Raw genomic sequence first — 24649 nt, 5'->3', positions numbered from 1 at the left:
TCCATTCCCTTTATGTCGCCCAGATTTAGAGAGAGTCTTCTGAACTCACATAATCCAATCAAGAAAATTCCTCCCAGGCATGCCCAGTCGATTCCAGAAGTAATCAAGATTAACTATCACACTGATCTAGTAGACACCCTTGGAATACAGGATTGGTAGAAATGACCTTTCTCTTAGGCAGGTCTGTTTCTGCAGAGAGGCATACTGTAGCCGCCTGCAGCCAGCATTCTGACTCAAGGCAGGAAAGAAGCCTTGACAGACAGACAGCTGATCTCTTTCCCTCAGCACAGACCCCTCCCCCGACTACACCAGCAATTGAAGCCTGCTTGGACACCCCCAATTCCCTGATGGTCCTGGTCCTGAGTGTCCCCATGACCCTTCCTGAGTGGGACACCCATCAGTAGCTGTGACGGGAGGTTTCTTGCTGATCAGGAAGGACATGGTGTCATTTTTGCTGCCCAAGTTACATTTGGAAACAGCTGAGTCTTCAGCTCCCGAGTCTCTCTCAAATTATCCAGACGAAGTTAGCCATGTTCAGCACTTGATTCAGCCATTAGGAACTTCATCTCTTCCCCATCTCCTAAAAATCAGCCCTTTCCTCTCTACCACTGCTCCCCTGCTCACTGAGCTGGGTCTACAAAGGTTTCATTCCTGCACTGTCAGGAATGATGGTGTTCCGTTGGGGCAGAGATAAATGTAACCGTGCTCTATCTGAAAACCCAGGAAATGCCGCATGCCGGTGATCTCAGCATTTGGTTAGGGAGGTTAAGCATGGAGGTGAAGGCAAGAGAATTGTAAATTCAAGACTAGTCTGGGTATAGTAACACTGTCTCAAAAACAGAAAAAGCAAGCCAAACACACAAAAACCTCAAGAGAACCTCGATAGCTGTGTTTTAATGTGGATGACACAATGTATCCTCCACGAAGACTGACAAGGTGTCTGCTGTTGCCTGAGGAAGGCTACACCAAGCCTGTGTTTATGCTCACTGTCGATTCTCACTGGTACCCACTGAAGAATGTCGGGCAGTGCCAACAACCACTACCTGTTTCTATGTGGGACAGTGGTTCTCAACCTGTGGGAGATAGGCAAACCTCTATCTCCAAGAACAATTACATTATGATTCCTAACAGTAGCAGAATTACAGTTACGAAGTAGAAACTAAAATAATCGTATGAGAACATGCGGAACTGTATTAGAGGGTTGCAGCATTAGAACGGTTGGGAAGCACTGATATGGAGCTTCCCAGGACCATTCCTGTGGCTTTTGTCTGTACACTTACTTTTAATGTGGAAATAACACGCCCTTTAGAAACTGAAGAAACAAGTGTTTTCCACATCAGTAATTAGTACAATGCAATGAATGAAAATCGGGAAAACCCACAGGGAAGAGCTAACTTTTTCCTCGTGAATCGAATTGTAATCCTGTGGCAAGGATGTCTTTTACTTGTTCCCAGTCAGGCACCAGCCACCGAGTTGCAGAAGCAGGATGTTGGATAGCTGGACCAGAGCCTGTAAGTCACTCTAAAAAATTCCTTTATGATATATAGATTTATTCTATCAATTCTGTTCCTCTAGAGAGCCATAATACAATCAACAAATGAGGAAAAACACCTGAGAGCAAGCTGGTCCCTGCTATAGACCCAAGGGCCTCCAGTCAGCCAAGACCGACCAGGAGGGTATGAAGAGCAAGAGGCCAAACCAAGGCAGAAACTGAATTAAACAGCCATGGAATCTCAAAGCAAAGAGAGACAATGTCAATGAAGAGAGAGAGAGGGAGAGGGAGAGGAGAGAGGGAGAGAGAGAGAGAGAAACGGGGTTAATACTGTCACTAAATCAACACAGATGGGTCATGAAGTTTAAAAAAAAAAGTTTTTATTTGTACCAAACCCACAGAAGTGCATTCTTCCAGAAACAATGTGTAATAGAGCGCCCCACTTTTGGCTTTCCTGAACAGCGGGTGTCAGCCGTTTTGGGCTGATATAGACTCTGGATAGCCAGTGTTGGCCACTTTGGATATCGATATTATCCCAAGCTATCTGGACATAGACTGGCCCTTATGGCCCTAGTTCCCTGCTGTCACTCAGCATGATGCTTTTGAGACGTTATGATGTTGTCTTATAGTTATACTTACTGAATATATAAATATCAATGGCTTGCTTTTCATTGCTTGATATCATTCCATTGTAGCACAGACACACCACAGTTAATTTCCTCACCCACGCGTGGATGAGCTTTAGGTGACTCCTAGTCTCGGAGAATAACAACAAGAAAATGTTGAGAAGAAAGTCTGTATGTCTTCATGTAGGCCCACATTTTCATCTGTTTTTGGTAAATATAAAACTGGAATGGCTGGTTTTGCGGTGAGTAGACAATCAGGTTTGCAAGCACTGTGGAGTTTTCCAAAGTGCACTTAGCAGCATGAACGGAGAGTACCCTCATCCCGCATTTTCAGTGGTGCACACGCTGGCCTTTTTTTTTTTTTAACAGTCATTCTGTAATTTATGCAATGTGTGTATAAACCTTTACTGTCATTTCATTTTCCTGGTGATTCATTAATGGCACCAAGGTTTGTTTCCACGTGTTTCTTAGCTTTTATGGATCATGTTTTGTGCTCTATATTTTATATTCAGTATTTTAAATATTGCTGGATTCAATTTGTTAATATTTTGATAAGAATTTTTTGCTCTGTTCATGAAGATTATTGACCTTCAAGATCCTTCTGGGAGCTGGGCAGTGGTGGGACATGCCTTTAATCCCAGCACTTGGGAGGCAGAGGCAGGAGGATCTCTGTGAGTTCAAAGCCAACTCTACAAGAGCTAGTTCCAGGACAGGTTCCAAAGCTACAGAGAAACCCTGTCTCAAAAAACAAAACAAAAAAAGTCCTTCTGTTTTGACATATTAGGGTACTGGGGTGATGCTGGCCTCCTGAAGTGAGCTGCAGCAACTTCCCTTTCTTCCTAATCTGAATTTTTTTCTGTGTTTTTGTAGTTTATTCAAATGTCTCATACATTGATCTTTGAAGTTTATTTTTTCCTTATATATATATATTAAATTAAAATATAATTATATCATTTCCCTTTTTTTCCTCCCTTCAATCTTTCCCATGCATGCCCCATTACATATACATTCCTAAAGATATACATACAACCTGCTTAGTCCTTATAAAGTTTATACATATACATTTACGATTTCCGGGACCACTCGGTATTTTGGTAACCAATTTGAGGGTTCTTCCATGTAGAAGACTTCCATATTTTGAAAGTTTTCGTGTGACTCGGAGTCATTTCTGCTGCGAATGTTTGATAGAAGTTATCAGGAAAACCTCCCGCACTGGGCTCCTGTCTAGGGAGCTGTTTGATAATTTGGCTATTTAGATGTCCTAGTTTTCAGATGAAATTTCAAACTTTTCCCAAGAATTTTAGTGGTTAGATTTTTTAGCATAATTTCTTCTTGTTATTCTTTTTTCTTTGGCTGCTTGCAAGATTTCTGTTGGTAATAGCCCCTTTTATTCCTCATATTGGTAATATATCGTTTCTCTCTTTCAATCAGTCTTATTTAAGGGTTCGTTCATTTTGTCAACCTCTGTATTTTAACCAACTTTTCTCTTTTATCTATTGAATGTCTACTGCGTTGATTCATGCTTTTATTTTTATCAACCTCTGATTTAAATTTTTTGAATAATCTGTATGTTTAAGCTATTTTAGTGGTGTGGTACTATGAATGTAGTTGGCCCCCATACACTCACGAAGAGTGGCACTATTAGGAGGCGTGGCTTTGTTGGAGTAGGTGTGGCCTTGTTGGAGGAAGTGTGTCACTGTGGGATGAGCTTTGAGGTTTCCTGTGCTCAGGATACCGCCCACTGTCTCAGTCGACTTCCTGTGGTCTGCACGATGTAGGACCCTCAGCTACTTCTTCAGCACTGCGTCTGACTGTATGCCATATGCACTTCCCACCATGATGGTAAAGGACTGAACTCTGAACTGTAGGTGAGCCACACCTACTAAATATTTTCCTTGTAAGAGTTGTTGTGGTCACAGTGTCTCTTCACAGCAATAGAAACCTTAACTGAGACAAATGGCTTCTGAAAATCTGATACAATGATCTTTCTTTTCATTTATTTCAGAATTATTTTAAAAAATCTTGTTGAATTTTTAGATATCTGGGTTTGAATAGATATCATATTGATATTATTTCTTGTTTAATTCCACTTTGACCAGAAAAAAGCCCACTATATTTTTCAGTTCCTTAAAATTTATTGACTTGTTGCCAGGCAGTGGTGGCACATGTCTTTAATCCAAGCACTTGGGAGGCAGAGGCAGGCAGATCTTTGAATTTGAGGCCAGCCCGGTCTACAGGGTGAGTTCCAGGACAGCCAGGGCTATATAGAGGAACCCTGTCTCGACAAATTGTTGACTCATTTTATCACCCATCATGTGGTTTGCCCTTTTCAGTGAGCAAGCATGCACTTGACGGGAGGTGTGTCCAGCAGCCACTGAGCGCTGGGCTCGTGGTGTCGCTAGGCGGTGCCTGGCAGTGTTGTTCACACAACAGTGTTGCTCACACCATCTACCTTGATACAGTTGTTTCATCAAGATTTTCTATGAATTGCCTGCTGATAAGGATGCTAAAATTATCCCCTGATGTAAGTGTGGAACTTTTTCCTTCTCCCCCAGTGCCCTCAGGTTCTGCTGTGAGTATCTGTAGAGTCTGTTCAAGTTGCAGTGTCTTCCTGATGAGTTGTTGCTTTTGCCATTATAAAATTCCCAGCTGTTATTTTAAAAGAACACACGGTGCTCTTGGACAGAGGAAACTGTGCGGTAGCTATAGGTCAAAGAGGGTTCTGAGGATCCAGCTAAGACCGCCTGCAGCATGGGAGACAACAAAGAAAACAGAAGTGGTGGATGGATGATAAAAGCTCTTGAAGGACCAGCGTTCAAAAAGTGTAGTAAAGGGGGAGGGGGAGAATGAAGACGATGAGGAGGGGAGGGGAAGAAGAGAGAGGAGGAGGAGGGTGGAGGAAGAGGATCAGAAGGATAAAGAGAAGGGAGGAAAAAGAAATACGTGACAGAGAAGGACAAAGTAGATGGTAGAAGAGGAGGGAGAAGAGGAAAAGGAGAAGAGAAAGAAGAGGAGGAAGAAGTAAGTAAGCGGGGGAGGGGAAGAAGAGGAGGTTGAGAAGCCGGAGGAGAAATAAAGTGGAAGAGAAATTGCCCAAGAAATGAGGGTATTTTGTGTAAGTACAGGAGAGTGTCGGATTCAAAAAGTCTCCAGAACCCAGTATAGTGCAAGTTGAGAGCTATACCAAGATCCCTCATTGTGAGATTTCAGAGTAAAGGTTCTAGGGTCCCTTTGCCTTGGCTCAACTCCTCCCGCCAGAGAAGATCCCAAGAACAGACAGAATCCCCCCTTTTCCATTCTCCTCTTCGTCCTCAGCTTGAACTCAGCCTCACTGGGGAAGCGCCCTGTGAAGAATCTGCAGCGCTGTTCTTCCTCAGCTCTGGGCGTCCTGTGAGTCTTTGAAATATCCTTGAACTCGGGCACCAGGCGCCGAGAATGTTTGTTCAGCCACCTGGGCCAGTCAGTCCCCAGGGCTGTGCTGTAAGCTTGTTACATGATTTAATTGAGGATAATGTGAGTGTGTGTGAGCATGCTTCCTTGGGAGCCCATTTGTCCCTACATGTGATAAGACCTAATGGTTACCTCTGCAACACTTATTAGTTGATACCCTTGAGCAGTTTGGGAAATAATTTTTGAGTGAGGTATAATGAGTGCAGCTATTTTGGAAGACATCCAAGTGAGGCCAACAGGGAAGGTACTGGGAGGGACGGGAGGGCCCAACTTATACACCCGAGAGCCAACCGCTCACCTCCCCCAACTTGGTAGTGACGTATAGTCTGTGCTGGGGCCATGTCAGCTTTGGGGACGGACAGAACTTGGTCTGAAATCATTCTTGTATTTGTCTCTTATTCTTGTCCCAGGCTTTTTCCCATTCTAATTTACACTCCATTTTATTTAATCGGCTCCCAGCAAAGACCGCTCGCCACGGTTTCTAAAAGCCCTGGGTGGCCACTGTGGTCACTGCTCCTCTACTGATCACGTTGCCTTGGAGCCTGGCAGGCATTGTTTTTCCAGGATCGTGGATTCTGGCTCACCTGGGATGGTCTGGGCAGAAAGCAAAGGTAACCCTGTTCTTCCTGCTTCACAGCCTTTGCTGAGAACAGCCGGGCAGGTTGAGACAGCGCCTTCATTGAAGTCACCGGACGAAGTCTCATGAAGAAATACTCCTGTTGCTTCTGGACTGATGCCCAGGTGAGGGCCCAGGCTGTTGGCTCCAGCTCAGAGAACATTCCTCCTTCCTAGAGAAATGCTCGCCCTGCCTACCTGGACTTTCTCTTAGTTCTGGACACACATCTGGGCCAGGAGCACCTTTGCTTCCCTTTTCTCACTGAAGGCTGGTAGTCATGATCTGATTTTACTGTCTCCTTGATTCTTTCTTTTCTTCATGAAGGCTTAAAGTGTTATGCAATTTCTCCTTGTCTAAAGCTACTGCAGGTTGTCACAGCACTGACTCAAACCAAGGCTTTACTTGGAATCCTTCCTGTCAATCACAGTTAACAATAACGCAGCATCCACCATGTGCTGGGCACCCTGCTAAAGATATCACATAATCTTGGTTAATGCTCACCACGACCCTAGCAACCCTCAACTATAAAGATGAGAACACCTGGCTTAGAGAAGCTAACTCTCCCTAAGCTTTATAGAAACAATGGCTTAGCTGTGTCTAAGTTTCTTTCTCCCTGGTCACTGTGCCGTTTGAGTCTCGTGGCAGGAAGAATTAAGATGGCGACCAACCTCTGCTCCTCAGAAAGGACATAGCAGAGACCCATCAGCAAGAATACTGCAGCTGAGCTTGCACTTTGACAGTGCAGAAGCACTCATTCCAGCTCAGGAAGATGCTGGAGCCAGTTTATTATAGGGTGGTAAGATGAAAGGAGACCTGGGAACCTCTGTCCTTAGAAGTCTTCAGGGACCAAACATATACACAAAGGGGTTCCATACTGCTAACTTTTCTGGAAATTTATATACCAGAAAAGTGAGGAGCATAATGACGAAGTCCATAGAAATCTGGTGTGGTAATTCAGGACCAGTCAGGAGTGAACATAAGATACTGGGCATATGTTTAAAATTGGCAGCGCTGGTTGACTGGAAAAGTTTAACTGGAGAAAAGTGGGCTTGACCTTGCCCTTAACATGGTGGTATTCGGGTTTGTAGGAAAAAAGTAGGAGAAAATGTGATGAAAGACCCCCCGAAGGATGTCTTTCTTCTGGAGAGACCCCCTACCCAAGGACCAGTCGAGACCACTCGTGCGGATGCAAACAGCAAGAGGATTTTTTATTCTGTCATGACAGGGTCCCTCAGGTTCGGGATATGAAGGACATCCACAGCTGTTACAGCCCATCTTTTAAAGCAAAAAGCCACAGAGACAAGGGGGGGAGGGGAACCTGTAGGTTGTTTTTCAACTTATTGGATTGGCTTATTCAAAAAGGCTATTACCAATAATTAGCTGGAGAGTGATTGCCAGATCAGATGAGGTAAAGGGAAACTTCTGAAGGTCACTTTGCCCCTTCCCAGGGACTAAGTCAAAACATCAGTAACTGAGTCAACACCTAAGGGTTATCATGCCCCTATTCAGGGAGATGGAAAGTTTCCAACATCTCAGTACGTGCATACATAGCTGTTATGTCCTTGGTTTTAAGGGGAGGTGGGGAAGTACTGAGAGTCATCAGAAATGACTTTAGATTTTTCTTAAAGTTTTACATTTTCTTAGGGTTGAGGGGGCTTACAAATACATTTAGAGTCTTTCAGTGAGATGTGATAGACAAAAGAATGAATTTGAGCCTGGTGGTGGTGGTACATGCCTTTAATCCCAGCACTCAGGAGGCTGTGGTGGCGCAAATGAATGTAGACAGATTATATAGATATATATAGCTTTAATAAGGAAATAGACTTACAGGACCACAGGTTCCCGCGGAGTACTGGAAAAGCGGAGCAAAAGAAAAGGGCTGCTGGGCTCACACCTGGCAGCTTTATCCGTAAACATTAGCCCGAGGCGAACACGCCCCCAATGGGTGGGGCTATGTCCCTACAGGAGGCAGAGGCAGGCAGATCTCTGTGAGTTCCAGGACAGCCAGGGCTGTTACACAGAGAAATCCTATCTCAAAGAACCAAAGAAAAAGAGAGAGAGAGAGAGAGAGAGAGAGAGAGAGAGAGAGAGAGAGAGGAAGAGAAGAGAAGAGAAGAGAAGAGAAGAGAAGAGAAGAGAAGAGAAGAGAAGAGAAGAGAAGAGAAAAGAAAAGAATGAGTTTGGGAGTCTGGGAAGGCTGAATTGAGAAGGGTTGACTGCCTTGTAGGAATGTATCTTACATGGGGGAGAGTGGAGGGAGGCTGTGAGAAGGGTCTTCAACACTAAATTCATTAGCTCAGAAGTCAGAGTGAGGACAGCAAGAAGCCACAAAGATGTGGCAGAGATAAGCACACAGTTGTTAAATGTATCTTTTGTCCCTGGTGTGGCTCATAGTAACAATAAACTTCAGAACTAGGCCCTGCTACCTCTTCAGCAGCCGAGCCATATCTGCCTGCTCAGATTTTACCCTGAACTGAAGGAAAGCCGTGTGTGGAAAGTGTGGTTGTTCACTGTTTGAAGTGAAGGGCATTAGATGATCTCAAGAAACTGCGTTGTCCTGCTGTGACCACCTCCACTCCCAAGACAAGTTTGTCCTTGACAGAAGAGAGGCAACTGCTTCCTCGGACCAGCCAGAACCTGTTATCCATCTTGGAAAGTGCTAGAGGCGTCCTGACAAGTTCCTGTTCTCTTTTCCTGAATTCCCAGCTGACCACTCTTGCTGTTTTTCCAGCCGGAGGATGGTGCAGTTTGTTCAACAATAAACTGCCTTGCATTAGCAGTATTCCACCAAAACACTAGCGTGGGTCATCCTGTCTCTAGGCTGGGTATGAGATACATTGTTTTATTTGGTTCTGTTGGAGGAGCAATTTGTTCTTGCTGTGGAATGAGGAAACACAGTGTCAGAAGCAGTTCCGCTTTTGTCTGTTCTAAATTGATATTTCCAGTCTAAGAGAGTGTTCTCATGCCCAGGATCCAGCAGCACAGCCACTGCAGGGGTCCTGTCATTTCTTTACTTCTCAATAGCTAACATGATAGATCGTGGTGCTATTAAACACAGTGCCTTATTTCTCCTTTTTAAAGCTATGGGTGGAATAAGAAAATCTGTTTCCCTTTGTATTTAAAAGAGATGTGTTATAGATTATTTGTACCATCCTAGCTTCCAGTATTTAATGTTCTTATTAACAGACTTCTTAAGACAAAAAGACAGGTGATAACTGAAATACAAGATTTTTACCAAGATACCCAAGAAATGCCAAAACAGAGTGAAAAGAAAAATAAGGACCACCTAAAGTTAAGATGGAGAAAGGCCATCGGCTGAGGTCTGCAGGGACTGTCTACAATACGGCTGTTAACGGGATGAGTTGAAAGACACGCTCTTGCAAGTGCTTTCCACATACCCCTGCTCTGACGTGGTGCTGAAGATCGTGGGAGCTAAGAGAACCCAGACCCACTGTTTGCTCTCTACAGTATTATGACCTTGATTCTGACCTGGCCAGAACAGTTGTGGTCCGGTGAGGAAAAGACTGTCTTCCGAGCTAACTGGAGCAAAACCCAGAGCCAATCCTCTCACCCTGGCCCCCTGTCTCCCTTCCCACATCTATTCAGAAGCTATGGCTCCTCAGCCAAGCAGGACATAGATGAAGACAAGAGGGTGGGATGTTACCTGTTAGAATGGCCAGCTGTGTAATAGAAAGAGCCATGGTAGGGGCTGGGTGTGTCTGTCTGTACAGTAGTGGGGTACCTCTCAGTCCCCCCCTTACAGATCAGAAATCACTGCACTAGAAACCCCAACCTCATGATCAGATGAGTGAGCTGGATACATATCTCGTAGAGCCTGAAAGCTCAGGCAGGAGGATGCCCATCAGCTTCCTCTTCCGCTGGTCTTTGCTTGATTCCAGAGGAAAGTCAGGAAGCGTAAACACTTTCCCAGCACTCTCTGGTTCTCTTTTCTTTTTCTTTTCTAGGTTGTAGATGCTCATATAGCCCCAGGAGATGAATATCTCTAGATAAGAGAAAAGATAATGGTCTTTTGACCAAAACTTTGAAGGCTCCACCTGAGCATCTGTAGTTTTGCATCTCTGATGACTGGACGATCAAGACAGCTACAAAACAGGAGCCATCCTGTGGTAGGTTGAAAGAAGAAGGGGGGGGGGGGAATCCCAAAACCACGGAACAGAAAGAGGAGTGACATGGGAGGTGGCAGCCGCAGCAGACTCCGGAGACTCTACCATGAAGAGCCGACCTGGAGCAAAAGAGCCAAGACAACGCTGAGTGAGGTGACAGAAAGCACAGTAAGAGTTAGTTCCGTGTATTCCTGGTGAATAACCTGAAACAACGTGCCAGGAACAATGGCCAGAAACAGGCAAAGGCAGCCTGAGCCGAAGACCATCTGGGAGAAAATTAAAATGGCCAGATTCGCATAGAGGCACATCTCATAATATGTTGAGGTTATAATGTGTTGAGGCATTGAGACAGAAATGAGCGGTTTACCAATAGGAGGGCCGATGGCAGCTAAAGTGCCATTCTAGGAAACAGGCTCCTCCTTGAGAATTTCAGATTTACCAGCAGTGTTAGTGTGCAGCAGCTATGGAAATTCATTTTCAGGTTTACACACATAACACAGAGACAGACACAGAGGCACACAGAGGGACTGAGAGACAGAGGCACAGAGAGAGACAGAGAGAGAGAGAGAGAGAGAGAGAGAGAGAGAGAGAGGCAGAGAGGGAGAGAGTAAAAAAATGGCTCCCAATGACCATTGGGGTATACATGAAATATAAAATCAGTATCTCAAGTGTTTTCAAACTATATATCAAAAGTTAATGTGTACCATGGAAAATTGTTTGCTTAGATCTGAAAGGTTAAAATTACATGCAAAGAAATTAATAAATAAGGATAAATAAGAAGCATAGTCCATGTTTTCTATAATGAACTGGCATTATTTTTGGTAATTGGGGAAAAGATATGAAATGTTACCATGCAATATTGTTTCCTCTAAGTGGCTTTTAGTTTGAAAACCTCTTCTCCAGAGAAGTGCTTGCTGAACCAGCTTATCTTGAAACTGAAATCACTACAAGATCAGATGGAAATGTATCTGGCTTCAGTTGGCAGTGAAGGAAATCCCAGTAAGCCAGGCTGTAAGGAACTGCATAAAGGGGCTGAGAGACGACCCAGTGGTTAAGAGCACTCACTCTTTCAGCAGACCAATTTTCAGTTCTGAACACCCACACAGGGCGGCTCAAAGTCCCAGAACCTCCAACACCCTCTTTTGGCCTCTAAGTGTAGTTGGAGACAGCTCATCCATTTCCTGGATGCCCAGGCTCAAATAATCACACAAACTATATTAATCACAACATTGTTAGCCTGTTAGCTCAGGGTTCTTATTAAGTAACTTCTACATCTTAAATTAACTCATTTCTATTAATCTGTGCCTCGCCACGATGCTGTGGCCTACCAGTAAGATTCCAGCCTCTCTCTCTCTTTCAGCAGTTACATGACATCTTCTTGACTCCGTCCACTTTCTCTATATATCCTTTCTAGTCTGGCTATATTCTGCTCTGCCATAGGCCAAAACAGCTTTATTCATTAACCAATAAGAGCAACACTATACAGAAAGACATCCCACACCATCTAAGGGTACCTGCATGCACATAGTGCACACCCTTCACTCAGAAGCACACACCTACACACACAATAAATAGTGGGTAAACATTCTTTTAAAGAAACGGAAGAAACACAAGGTATAGACCTGCTTTTCCTTTTCCTCATCTGATCTTTTTTTTTCTTTTTTCTTCTTTCTTTCTTTCTTTCTTTCTTTCTTTATTTATTTATTTTGGTAGATCAAAAAAGTCCTTAACATCAGTGAAAGTGAGCAGTAATCAGTAGAAAGTCAAAGCAGGATGAAGTATGTTTTCTCAGCTGACATGTTAGTTTACAACCATCTGCTCCTTTAGTGTTATGGGTTTGCTTGGGAATTCATAAACTCCAGCAGAGCTAAGCTATGAATTTTGAGGTAGGATGTTTCTCCTCTGTGATTTTGGCCTTTGATGAAGCTATGACCTGAAGTGGGCAGAGGGGAGGAATCTCGTGAATTCTTGCCTGTGAGGGTTAAGCAGAATAGGTGTGGGGGAGAAGAGAAAGGTTGCACCTACAGTGAATATAGGAAATATTTATGACTGTCATAAAAATTAAAGTGTTCGCCTAAATCACAATCCTTTCCCTCCTTTATGGTTACACTGTGAGATTTGTCTTTTTTGAATTTTTATCTCTAGTTACCTTGGTTGTCATAAGAAGAACATGTATTGGAGGAGATTCGAAGAAAACACTAATATTGTACTACAAAAATTTAGTTACTTCTAGGAAAATCTTGCTGCCCTGTGGTTTTTTTAAAATAAAATTAGGGAATAAAGATATTGGCCATTGACCTCAGCTCCTGCCCAGTGACCGTCCTAAAATGCCACTTAGTTTCGTGAATAATTGCTGACAGTTCTGTGGCTTCCCATCTTGACCATTTCCAGTATATGTGGAGTGACTTTGCATCACACGGGGGAATTTATAGATTGTGATTTCCCCCAAGCTGTTCATCACTGTGCTCCAAAGGTCTGGTTTGCAAAGTATTCCTTTGCTCATTAGACAAAGGGGCCAACTCCTGCAGGCTAAGAATTTTAAAGGATGTATAACACCTGCATGTATAAGCAGCTGACTAACAGACCTAATAACTTCCGCTAGACTCCCTGCCATCATCCCGGGAAACATCTGTACCTCTGAAGCTTTGACTGCACTCTCAGTGGAGAGCTAAGTAGGTAACACGTGGGATAAACAAATAGCAAACAGGTGTTATTCTGGATACGTTGTTTCCCTGGGGCCTGTGCTTCCCCATCTGTAATCACAAATGATAAAACATAAAACTGCTTTTCCCAAAAGAGCCTGACACATAAGAAGTGTTCGAAAGATGTTGGCTCACCACGGCTGTTATTCATGCTATTATTTATGTGTACACACAATAAGAAAGACAGGATCTGTGGATCAGTGCATGTTGAAGAGGTAGGGGAAGTTTTCTTTTTGTTGTTTTTTGTTTTTTTATATATATAGAGAGAGCTTATACTTGAGCTGGGTTCCTTTGTGATGGGTAAAATGCAACTTGCCAGAGGAGACCTTGGAAGAAAGGTCGTCTGAGGTGGGAAATGACTATTGGAGAGGAATGTGGGTGGCTGCCTCCATAGCGGAGATAACAGCCTCCTGGTTCAGTGGAAATGGACTGGCCTTTCTGGGAAAGCAAACTGAATAGATAGGGTGGGGTGAGACAATGGGAGCCTTGCAGGTCAGGCGGGGGAGTTTAGATTTGATTGGCCCAACAATGCATTGTCTATACTTCATTGAAGGAGTGATGGGGCCAAGGAGAGTCAGAAAGGGATGCGGCTGGTGGGCAGGAGGCCCAAGGCAGGGAGGCTGGAGGGAAGGCTACAGCAGCAGCCAGGCTGAGTTGTAATCAGAGGCTGGCAAGCAGAATGGGGAAAGAGACAAGGCCAAGTTATTGTCAAGGCCTTGGAAAGCTGCGGAGCAGTGAGAGAACACAGTTGCATTGGGGGGGTCTGGAACCACAGCTTACAAACACAGTCAACACATATATGTGGGTTTTTAAGAGTTAAGGCTGCACAATTGTAAGGTCAGTGAAAATCTGAGGCCATTGTGGCCACACAGAAAACCAAGACTAGCAACTGAGAAGGAAATATTGAGAGAAGAGTCCTTGTCTATATTCTCAGAGTTGGTTCTGTTACACAGGCATCTTAGTTAGGGTTTCTGCTGCTATGGTGAAACACCATGACCAAAAGCAACATGGCGGGGAAAAAGTTTATTTCTCTTCTAGGTAACACGATGGGATGTCAGGGAAGAAGCTGAAGCAGAGGCCGTGGAGGGATGCTGCTTACTGGATCACTCCTCATGGCTTCCTTGTTTTTATTTTCTTTTTTTTTTAAAAAAAGATTTATTTATTTATTTATTATGTATACAACATTCGTTCCGTGTATGCTTGCATGCCAGAAGAGGGCACCAGATCTCATTATAGATGGCTTTGGGCCACCATGTGGTTGCTGGGAACTGAACTCAGGACCTCTGGAAGAACAGTCAGTGCTCTTAACCTCTGAGCCATTTCTCCAGCCCCCTTCCTTGTTTTTTCTTATACATCCCAGGACCACCTTCCCGGGGAAACCTCACCCACAGAGAACTGGGCCCTCCCACAATCAATCACTAAATAAGAAAATGCGCCACAGGCTTCCCACAGGTGACTGTGGTAGAGGCATTTTCTCAGTTGACATTCTCTTCCTAAAGGATTCTACCTGTTTCAAGCTGACATAAACCAGCCAGCACAACGAGTTTGCCTGCTGTGTAGAAAATTACCGAACCCTGGCTGGGAAGAGTAGCGCTGTAAGGACCTACCTGCCCATGTTCATCCTCCAGTGTGGTCTTTGCGGTGCTGGAGGGGAGAGCAGCATTGCATCTCTAGAAAGGAACTGTGCCCATGGGCTTGGTGTCCTTCCTAGACTCGGATCTTATTACCATCACATATGCCCCAGAGTGAATTCCTGTATCCTCTCGCCTTAGGTTTCTCCTTGATAAAGCAGAATGAGGTTGTCTTTCTCACAATATGAGGTCGAAATGGTTTTTTTATGGAGGATTTAGAAGACTGGACCTGCACTGGAGGAACAGCAGCTGTGTGTGGGGGTGTTGGCAGTGGGGGGGGGGTGTAAGGAGGAGGGAGAGGGAGGGCGGTCATGATGTGGTGGTGAGGACTGTAGCTCACTTTCCTCTGCCAGATGAAAACCTAGAATGCATTGTCTAGTAAATGAGTCCCTGCCTAACACGTTGAGTGAGAGCCAGCATGACTGATTCCTAGACCCGTCATGGTGGCATACACCTTTAATCCCCGTACTACAGTGCTGGGAGAGACTGGTGGATCTTTGTGAATCTGAGGCCACCCTGATCTACATCGTGAGTTCCAGGGCAGTCCAGGCTGTGTAGTGAGATGAGAACCTGTATCCAAAACAAATCAGTAAACAAAAACCCCAAAAAGAATAACCATGAATAATTCCTTATCTTTGAAGATCTGGCTGATTTCGTGTAAATGGAGGATCTGCAGTTTCATCCACTTCCCTGCAAATGATATCATCTCACTCTTTGCTGTCCATTTTCTGCTGATAGCCATCTACACTGACTCTGTGACTTGGTCGTTGTGAACGTTGCTGTACAAAGACAGACGTGCTGGTGTCTCTGCCGTGCCCGCTCGCAGTCCTTTGTGTATACACTCAAAAGTGGAATAGCGGGGTCCTATGCAAGTTCACATTTAATTTTTTGGAGAAACCTCCCTGCTGATGTCTATAGCAATTGAATGTATTGCCATTTATCCTTCCTGGCAGTGCTAAGGATTCCTTTCCTTCTCATATCCTAGCCAGGGTTTGCTGCTCTGTTCTTGGCATAACCATTCTGACTAGGGTGAGGAGGCATCTCAATGAAGTTTCGATTTGCTTTGCCCTGGCGGTTAAGAATGTGGAACATTTGTTAGGTGTTTATTAGCCATTTGTACTTCACTGTTTGAGAATGGCTCTTCAGGTCCACAGCACATTTATTGACTGGGTAATTTTTTCATTCATCTGTAGAATCTACTGGAGAAAGTTAAAAAAGAAGCACGTGAAATTAAAAGGGGGGGCCCTAGAGATGTGGGAAGGGGGAGGTAGAGGGGGAAAAGTGTAAGAAAAAGCAGTAGAGGAAGAAATATGAGCTAAGTGCTTTATATTCATATATGTAAATGCCATGAAGCCCACAAAATGGTGCACAATTAGCATATGCTAATAAAAAATTTAAATAATAAAAAGCAATTTCTGTGAATCCACATTTCAAACAATGAAGCTGAGGAGAAGATATTAGTGTATATTGCTTCAGACTAAGACAATGGTTCTCAACCTGTGGGTCACAACCCCTTTGAGGGTCTCAGATGCCCTGCATATCAGATATTGACATTACAATTCATAACAGTAGCAAAATATTAAGAAGTAGCAAAAAAGTCATTTTATGGTTGGGGGTTGCTACAACCTGAGGAATTGTATTACAGGGTCACAACGTCAGGGAGGTTGTGAACACTGGTCTAGAGACCTCATGTTCAAGGGCTGCATCAGCATCCCTGCAACCATCACTTTATGGGGGTTGCACTCTTCCAGCTTCAGCACAGAAAGGGTGAAAGGTCCAAGTGCCTCATGTGCGCAAAGACAGACCTCCGGAGCTGTGCTACCTGGGCCCCAAGTTGCTCCCCGTCAGAACATGTCTCCTTTCGGCACCCAAGCTGGCTTTTACTATAGTTCTTGGCCTGCGGAAACTTTAATCTGAGGCCCCCAAAAGTGGCCGAATGTTTGGAACAGCAAGTGTTGACTGTCAGAGGAATCTCCAGGCCTCTTGACTGGAAAGCGTGAGCGAACTTGCTGGCACGTGGACCATCCAAATGTTCCCTGGAATGAGCCCTTCATCCAATAAGTCCGTAAGAGCTCTGAGCATATGTAACGGGAGTGAGCGCTTTGTTTTTTTATTTCAGGAACTGCCTTAATTTGTAGCATGTTTTATTTTGTTTATTCAAATTGTGCTTTATGATTTCTAATTGTGTTTTCCTTCTGGGTAAACCAGAAGGCAGGCAGTATGGTGATGAGACTCTCAAAGAGGTGGAAGTTTCAGAGCCTAGAAATTAGGGATCCTTTCCATGTAGAACAGAAAGCCATGGCTAGCAAAGGTTGACAACCTGACTGGTATTTGACAAAAGAGAAGCTTCCTCCAGTGGAATTATCTGGCTTTACCTACTTTGGACTTGAATCCAGATGCTCCCTGGAGCTTTGTGCTGATTTCCTGAAATGCTAAGTCTGAGGTTTATGTCATGCCACAGGGGCAGGGTGCAGAGTCTTTCTGTGGCGAGCCCCAGAACATGGGGACAGGGAGGCTGCGCACCCCCACACCCACAGTGGACTGAAGGTCATCGAGATACTTCTTAAATCAAGTTTCCAGAGCAAAACTTGCCCTGCAGCAGAGGAAACTGGAAGGAGCATCCGTGCGTGTTTTCTTGTCTCTTCTTTTCTAAGAGTAAGGGCTCTGCTGTTCATTCCTTGGGTCTTCGTCCAGCATGAAACACGAGGAACGGTGAACTGAAGAAATCCACCGCAGTTCTTGCCAAGGACGAATCCGAGGTGCAGACACAGATACAACAATAACCAGGAAATGGGGATAAACAGCTTCCACTGTGCTGTGCGTATAGAAAACCATCACGTCAGAGAGAGGCGTACGAGTGCCTGAGAGTCAGTGGTCAAACGTTCAGTGTATTTCCTCAGCATAGCTGTGTTCAATAAGGGGGAGCCTTGAACCCCTAACTACATTACAGGGGGGGAAGGGAGGGAGGAAGGGAGGGGGAGAGAAAGAGGGAGAGGGAGAGACGCACTTTGGGAAATTTACACAGTGTATTTTGATCATATTTATCCTCCCCTTTTCCAACTCCTCCCAGATCCACCAATCCCCTCTCTACCCACCCAACTTTGTGACCTCATCTTTTTTTTTTAACCCACCGTTTCCATTCATGCTGCCCATATATTCCTGGGTATATCGGCAACCTACTAGGGGCCACACCTTAAAGAAAACGGCCTCTCCCTCCCGAGCAGCTGCCAATTCCCAATAGCTCTTCAGCTGGGAATGAGACTTTCCTACATGATTCTCCTCTGACCAGGGGTGGGCGTGCAGATTTGTGTGGGGTTCCAGCTCTGTGCCTGCAGATTTCTGTAAATTTCTTTGGGGGTGTCAAGATGACTAAAATATATTAACAATAAACACTACCCATGCCAGTAAGAAGAGATCCATGTACTTGGAATAATTTGTTTTAGAAGGCATGAAAGACTGCCGCGTGAAATAGCTCCATTTACAGAAACGATTTTAGTTGTGTGGGAAATTTTGCTTTCATAGACGCTTTCTGCGATAATAACTGATGATGTCCAAGATCATTCCCTGGGGAAAGTGGAGCGGAGGTCAGCCCCATGCACAGTGTCTAGACTAAGAAGAAGGAAATCTGGCTTCTATACCTGCTGCTAAACACGTGTTGAATATATAATCCTCATATAATTACTTAATGTCTGTCAACTTGTTTATTAATTAGAATGGTGGAGATAATGCCCAACTTAGTGCTGGCGAGAGAGGACTCAGTGAAGGAAGGTGCCTGCCCCCAAGTCTGACAACTTGAGTTCATTCCTGACACTCACATGGAAGGAGGGGACAGACTCCTACAAGATATCCTCAGAGCTTCACTGGCATGTACATGCACACAAACACGTGCGTGTGCATACACCACACACGCACACACACACACACACGCACACACACACACACACACGTAAATGTAAATACAATGCCCAGTCTGCCTGTTTCCAAGAATGCTGGCAGTGAGGTCAGTGGTATCTGGTGCTCCTACCCTCCAGAGCTAGCTCCAGAATCCAGCCTTCGTCCGGTTTCCCAACAGCTGCCCCTTCCTCAGCTCTGCCTTAACCGAGCGAGCGTGTTCCAGTACCATCGTGCCTTGTAATGAGCTATTGTAAACCACACATGCTTGTGTGAAGTTTTCTAGCTCGATTTAGCATCCCTTCCTAAGAAACATGTATTTACCCAGGAAACTGCATAGTAGTGCAATTTTACCTAAAGCCTGGCCAAAGGGATTTGGGTAAACTATCTTCATTTTAGTATAGCTGTAACAGCTCCAAGCCAGGCACAAACTGAGCAGCTTAAATCGGTAAGAACTTATTTGCTTATGATTTTGAAAGCTCAAAGTATCAAATAGATTTTCAGTGGAGTCATGATTCTTCTAAAGGGTGTAGAGAGGAAGCCTCCCTTGCTTCTTCTGGTGGCTTCCAGCTGTCCATGTTGTCCCTTGCATGGGGCTGTGCTGCTCTAATCCTAGCCTGTGTCAACCCCGAGCCTCTGCATTTCTTACTGCATTAGATTTAGAGTCCATCCTGACTTAGCTGACTTAACATCTTAACTAATTACATATGCAAGACTCTAAGGTTACGTTCATGGGTTCTGGGTAGATGTGGCTCTTGAGGGTACACTATTGGACCTTCTAAGAGAGTATTTACACATTGTGTGTGGGATGACGTAAGCACTCTTGGCAAACCTTAGCTCATTTGCTCTGGTTTTAGAGGCAATACCTGGGCCGTCTCCCAGCCCATTCATGCACTGAGCTGGACCCTGTCCCAGAATGCTTTGGCGTTCTTCATCAACTGCCTAAAATAAACCTGTGGTCTCTCGAATTCACACCTCGTCCTCAGCCTCCCCACCAACTGACCATCACAGTGTCACACTTCCTCACTCCTAAATCTGCCTTGAATCTCTCCTGCTGTCTTGGTGTTCGTGGCCAGTTCCAGGACCCAGCATTACTCCTCCCTGAGATGCCACCAGAGGCTCAAAGCTGGCCTCCCGACTCTGGTCTCGCCTCACATCTCTAGTCTTCACAACACTGTCAAGGAGCCTCCACAGACGAAAACCTGTTCTACGCACCTCACTGAGAGTCTGCTGAGACTATGTCCAACCTCATCTCCCCACTTGTACTTACACATGAGGTCTGGAACTGTCCCGTGCTTGCCCGACTCTTCCTCACATCCATGCCCTGGCACACGTTACTCATGCTTTCTGGCACACCGTGTTCTGTGCAGCCAGCCCAGCTTGTACCTAGTCCTCTGTGCAGTCTCGTCTCAAGCATTGCCGAGGTCACGTCTGGGTAAGATGACGCCAGCATGCCTCTATCCTTGTCATGCTCCTGCCCCGCTATCTTAATTTTTCTGTCTGTCTTTGGATACCAAGCACAATGCCAGGCTCATAACAGGTTTATTGGAGGCTTGTGTGGTGGGTGAAATGAAGTCTTCTTGATAGGGTTTTCAATTAGAAATTAGTCAAATCGGACCAATCTATGACTTATTCAGAAACAATCTGGTGGCTCTTTAAGATTTCCAATCTCTGCACTAAAATATTCTATATTTGATTCTCTGGGACAGTGGTTCTCAAACTTCCTGATGCAGCAACCCTTAGAGACAGTTTCTCATGTTGTGGTGACCCACAACCATAAAATTATTTTCATTGCTCTTTCATAGCTATAATTTTGCTCCTGCTCTGAATTGTACTGTAAATATCGAATGTGCAGGATATCTGATATATGTCCCTGTAAAAGGGCTGTTCAACCCCCAAGGGGTCTTGACCTACAGTGCTCTGGGGCCTATAGTGGTCCTGTCACCCTTGATAGCAATCACAGAGTAAGAGCATAGCTCAACTTGAGAAATAAATTCATACCCGTGTTTTAATATATCTTCATATTTCTTTTTATGACTATGGTTTTTTGCACCAAAATAAAAAACCCTTTTGACCAGTTAACTTGCTTAGACGAAGACATCTGAGCCCAGAACTTCCCAGCGGTTTCGCTTGGCAAATCCAGCCACTTTCTTCCAGGAGTCTGGCTGCTGAGGAGGGAGGGTGTCTGGCTCCTGAGTGTCATATATAGCACGGTAGATGACTCTGCACCTAGCAGCCCCTTGTTTTCAGCCACCATAGCTTTCTATGTGCCCAGGTCACAGTTGCCAGTGTGGATATACAGAGGAAAAAGATGATTCTAGGGACAGAATTTCATTTGTGTATCCCCACAAGCACTTATGTAATGTGAATACCATTTCTGGCTAGTTCGGATGTTCACTTATCTTCAGACCCAATTGCAAGATGTTTATTTAAAGGTAATGATTAAAATGGTGGCGAGATGGCCCGCAGTTAAGACCACTTGTTTACAGAGAACCCGGGTTTGATTCTAAACACACACAGCCATTCGTAACTCCAGTTCCTGGGGATCTGAAACCCTTTTCCAAGTTCCAAAGGCACCAACCGTGCAGATGGTGCACATACATACATGTAGGCAAAACCCTTAACATATTTTAAAAAACAAAGAAGAAGAAATTTAATTTTGAAAAAAGGAAGTGATAGTGTGGATACTTATCCTTATGTTAAGGATATGGTTCTCTTTTAAAATCATTAACATGCATTGTCATAGCAACAAAGTTTCTTATCTTATAACTCTTAAAATAAAGGAATATTACATTAAAGACATGAAATAATGCCCCATTCATGGGAATAAGAGCAAAAAGTAAATTTCAGGAATGTGTGTGTGTGTGCACGCATATGTTGTTTGTAAACTGCCCACCATATCCCAAATAGCCACTCTGAGGCTTATATTAATTATAAAATGCTCAGTCAATAGCTCAGTCTTATTACTAACTAGCTCTTACATTTACGTTAACCCATTTCTATTCATCTATGTATTGCCATGTGGTTAGTGGCTTTACCTGTCCTCTAGCATCTTACTTCTTGGGAGGCTCGCTAGTGTCTCCCTCAGCTCTGCCCTTTTTCATCCAAGTCCTTAGTTTGATTGTCCCATCTAGCTTTATTCTGCTTTGCTATAGACCAGTCAGATTTATTATTAACCAATGAGAGTAATACATATTCACAGCATACAGAAGGATTATCCCGCAGCAGTTGATTTTAAGGAGATCTCAATCATTTGATTTACCAGTGAAGACTCAGGATCCAGATGCTGGACTAAAAGCCTGCTGACTCAGAAAAAGCACCCAGCTGACCTTTCTCCTCTGCCAATGTTCCAGAAGCCCTCCCTTCTCCTTTGCCATCTCAAAAAACTCTCCTCAATCTGAATGTCCCTCCCTTCTACTTCCTGAGTATCTCTCTATCTGTCCTCCTCACTCCCTTTTACTCTATATGGTTTTTTTTTTAATCAGCAATCCTATGATCACTTCCTAACAACTGGTTTCTTGCTCCATCTCTTGACTTATAGCCGACGTTATTTAATCCTGTTCACAATATTCAAGCAGAAAGCTCTTGGATTAAAGGTGTGTGCTAAGACTGAGCCACACCACAGCTAGAAACAGGATTTTCCAGCAAATAATGCAATATCAGCGTTCACAGTGTGATCAAATATCCTGCAACACACACATATACATACACATACAAACATACAGTGTGTGTGTGTGTGTGTGTGTGTGTGTGTAAAACAAGTTTTTTTTTTTAAAAAAAATCCTGGTGAAATTTTCTAGAGCCAGCAGCATGGACACCCCCAGGCATTTGTTATTAATGCAAATTCTTAGGTCTCATCCGGACCTATTAACCCTAAACACTGATCGGGGATCAGCACCTGTGACCATGACCTCCATGTGGCTCCATGTAGTCCAGCAGAAGACTGGCTGCCTCTACTGTATGCTGTGTCCTGCTTGAGTTTCCCACTGTCCACAGTATCCCAGAGCCCAGTACTGACCTCTAATACCATCACAACTGCCAAAAGTTTCCAGTAAATGAACTGCTTATGTTTTAAAGATTTTGAAGTCTGGCTTCTAGCTCATTGTATTCCCCCACGCTTTCCACTTACCTAAACTGTGGGATTAAAAGCTGAGAAACTATATGTCTCTCCCTTCCCCAAATGCTCTAACTATATGCAGAAGCCCTTCAGTACAAAGACACATGCAAAAACCCAAGGCTTTTCAGACTTTAGGCGCACGGGTTCCCCGGATGTCTTATTAAAACGCACGTCTGGCCTGAGGTTCTGCATTTCTAGGCAGTTCTAGGCTGTCCCTGCTGCTCTGTGGGTCACACTTTTGAACAGCCAGTCACTCTAATATTATGTATTATGTATTATTATTATTATTATTATTATTATTATTATTATTATTATTTATTGGGGAGATTCAGTCATGGGGATTTCCACTGTGACACTCCACCTTTTTCTGAGTTGTCCAGATTTTTAACAAAGAATTCTATTCAGGAAAACAGAGGATAGAATTTTAAAATCTTTCTCTAGAATATGCCTTACCTTTTCTGCATATTTCTATATGCAAACAAGACTTTAAAAATGTTTCCAAGAATGAATCAAAGAGAAGCAGATTAGCAGGACCTATAACCCTGCGGAAACTGCTGTTGGGAATGTGAAGGTTTGAAAGCGGTGGTGTGTGGTGTAGAGACGAAGGGAAAGAGCCGGATCAGATGTGATTTTCCCAGTGTATCAGACTTCTAATTGTGTGGGTTTAAGGAGAGATGTGATACATTTTAGAAACACAAAAGAAGTGCTGGCTTTGGCCATGACTAAAGCCAAGTCTTCAAATAACATTCTCAAAAATTGGTCTCATGACACACTCTGGTTGGGCTTTTTGGTCAACGTGACATAAACCAGGATCATCTGGGAAGAAAAACTTGAGCTGAGAAAATGCCTCCATCCTGATTGTCTGTAAGCAAGTCTACAGGGCGTGTTCTTGATTAATGATTGACATGGCATTAATCCCACCAGACAAGAAGAAGACCACTACCACAATTTTTGAGTCAAATTTGAAGCAAGTTTTATTAAATACTAGCCAGGATCCCCAGAGTATGGTGCTGAGTTATATTAGACAGGGGCTTATAAAGGTGAGACCCACAAAGTTACATACTTCCCGCCTTCGTCCAATCAGGGGCAAGCACACATCCTGATGTACTTCCTGTCTATGTGCCTCCTGCCTTGTGCAATCAAGCACATCCTGTGGAGTGGGGCAACCAAGCTTTTTTACAGAAACAAACACCTGCGGCTTGTTATCCTGCGGGAACAACAACCCCAGCCCTCCAGGAAGTTACCTGTCCTTGGGCAAGTGGGACTTACAGGTTAGAGGCATAGATCGCTGTTTCATAGATCCCTAAAACGCAGCAATTTAAACTTAAAACATAACGTTAGCCATTACAGTGGGCAGTGCCACCCCTGGGCAGGTTGTATAAAAAAAAAGTCTGAGCAAGCCAGGAGTAACAAGTTCATAAAGAGCGCTCCTTCATGGCCTCTGCTCCAGTTTCTACCTCCAGGTTCTTGCCTTGACTCCTTTCCTCTCAGTAAAGGACAGTTCCCTGAAAGCATAAGATGACATAAACCCTTTTGTCCCCAAGTTGCTTCCAGTCATGGTATTTGCCACAGCAATAGTAACCTAACTAACATGTACCATCTCCAAGCTCTGATTTCTTCTTCAATGGCTTTCTTTTCAGTTTCTTTTCCCCTAGGTTCAGCCTCTATGGTCAGCAGTCACTACAGGTTTAAAAAAAAAAATCATTTTCTCAGCAAATGCTTCAGCCCTCTGAATCTGCTGGCCTTGGTCTCCTGCATACTTCTGAAAAATGTCTGGGAGTGGTGAGGACCTCACCCAAAGAAGCAGAGGAAAGGGTGATGTTCCATTGAAAGTCAAAATTTCAATGAAAGAACGAGGATAGAGGTGGTATGATCTCCCCGATCCCCAGGGTCGCTCTTCTCATTCCATTTGTTTAGAAGCCGGTGATTTAAGTGATTTAAGCAAAGCCACACCGATCAGGACCAGTGGAACCAAGATTTCCTCATTTCTTCTTTACTGG

This window comes from Chionomys nivalis, chromosome 10 (genome assembly GCF_950005125.1).
Source record: "Chionomys nivalis chromosome 10, mChiNiv1.1, whole genome shotgun sequence".
Lineage (NCBI taxonomy): Eukaryota > Metazoa > Chordata > Mammalia > Rodentia > Cricetidae > Chionomys > Chionomys nivalis.
The sequence above is the reverse complement of the archived record's forward strand: the minus strand, read 5'-3'. Positions refer to the sequence as shown.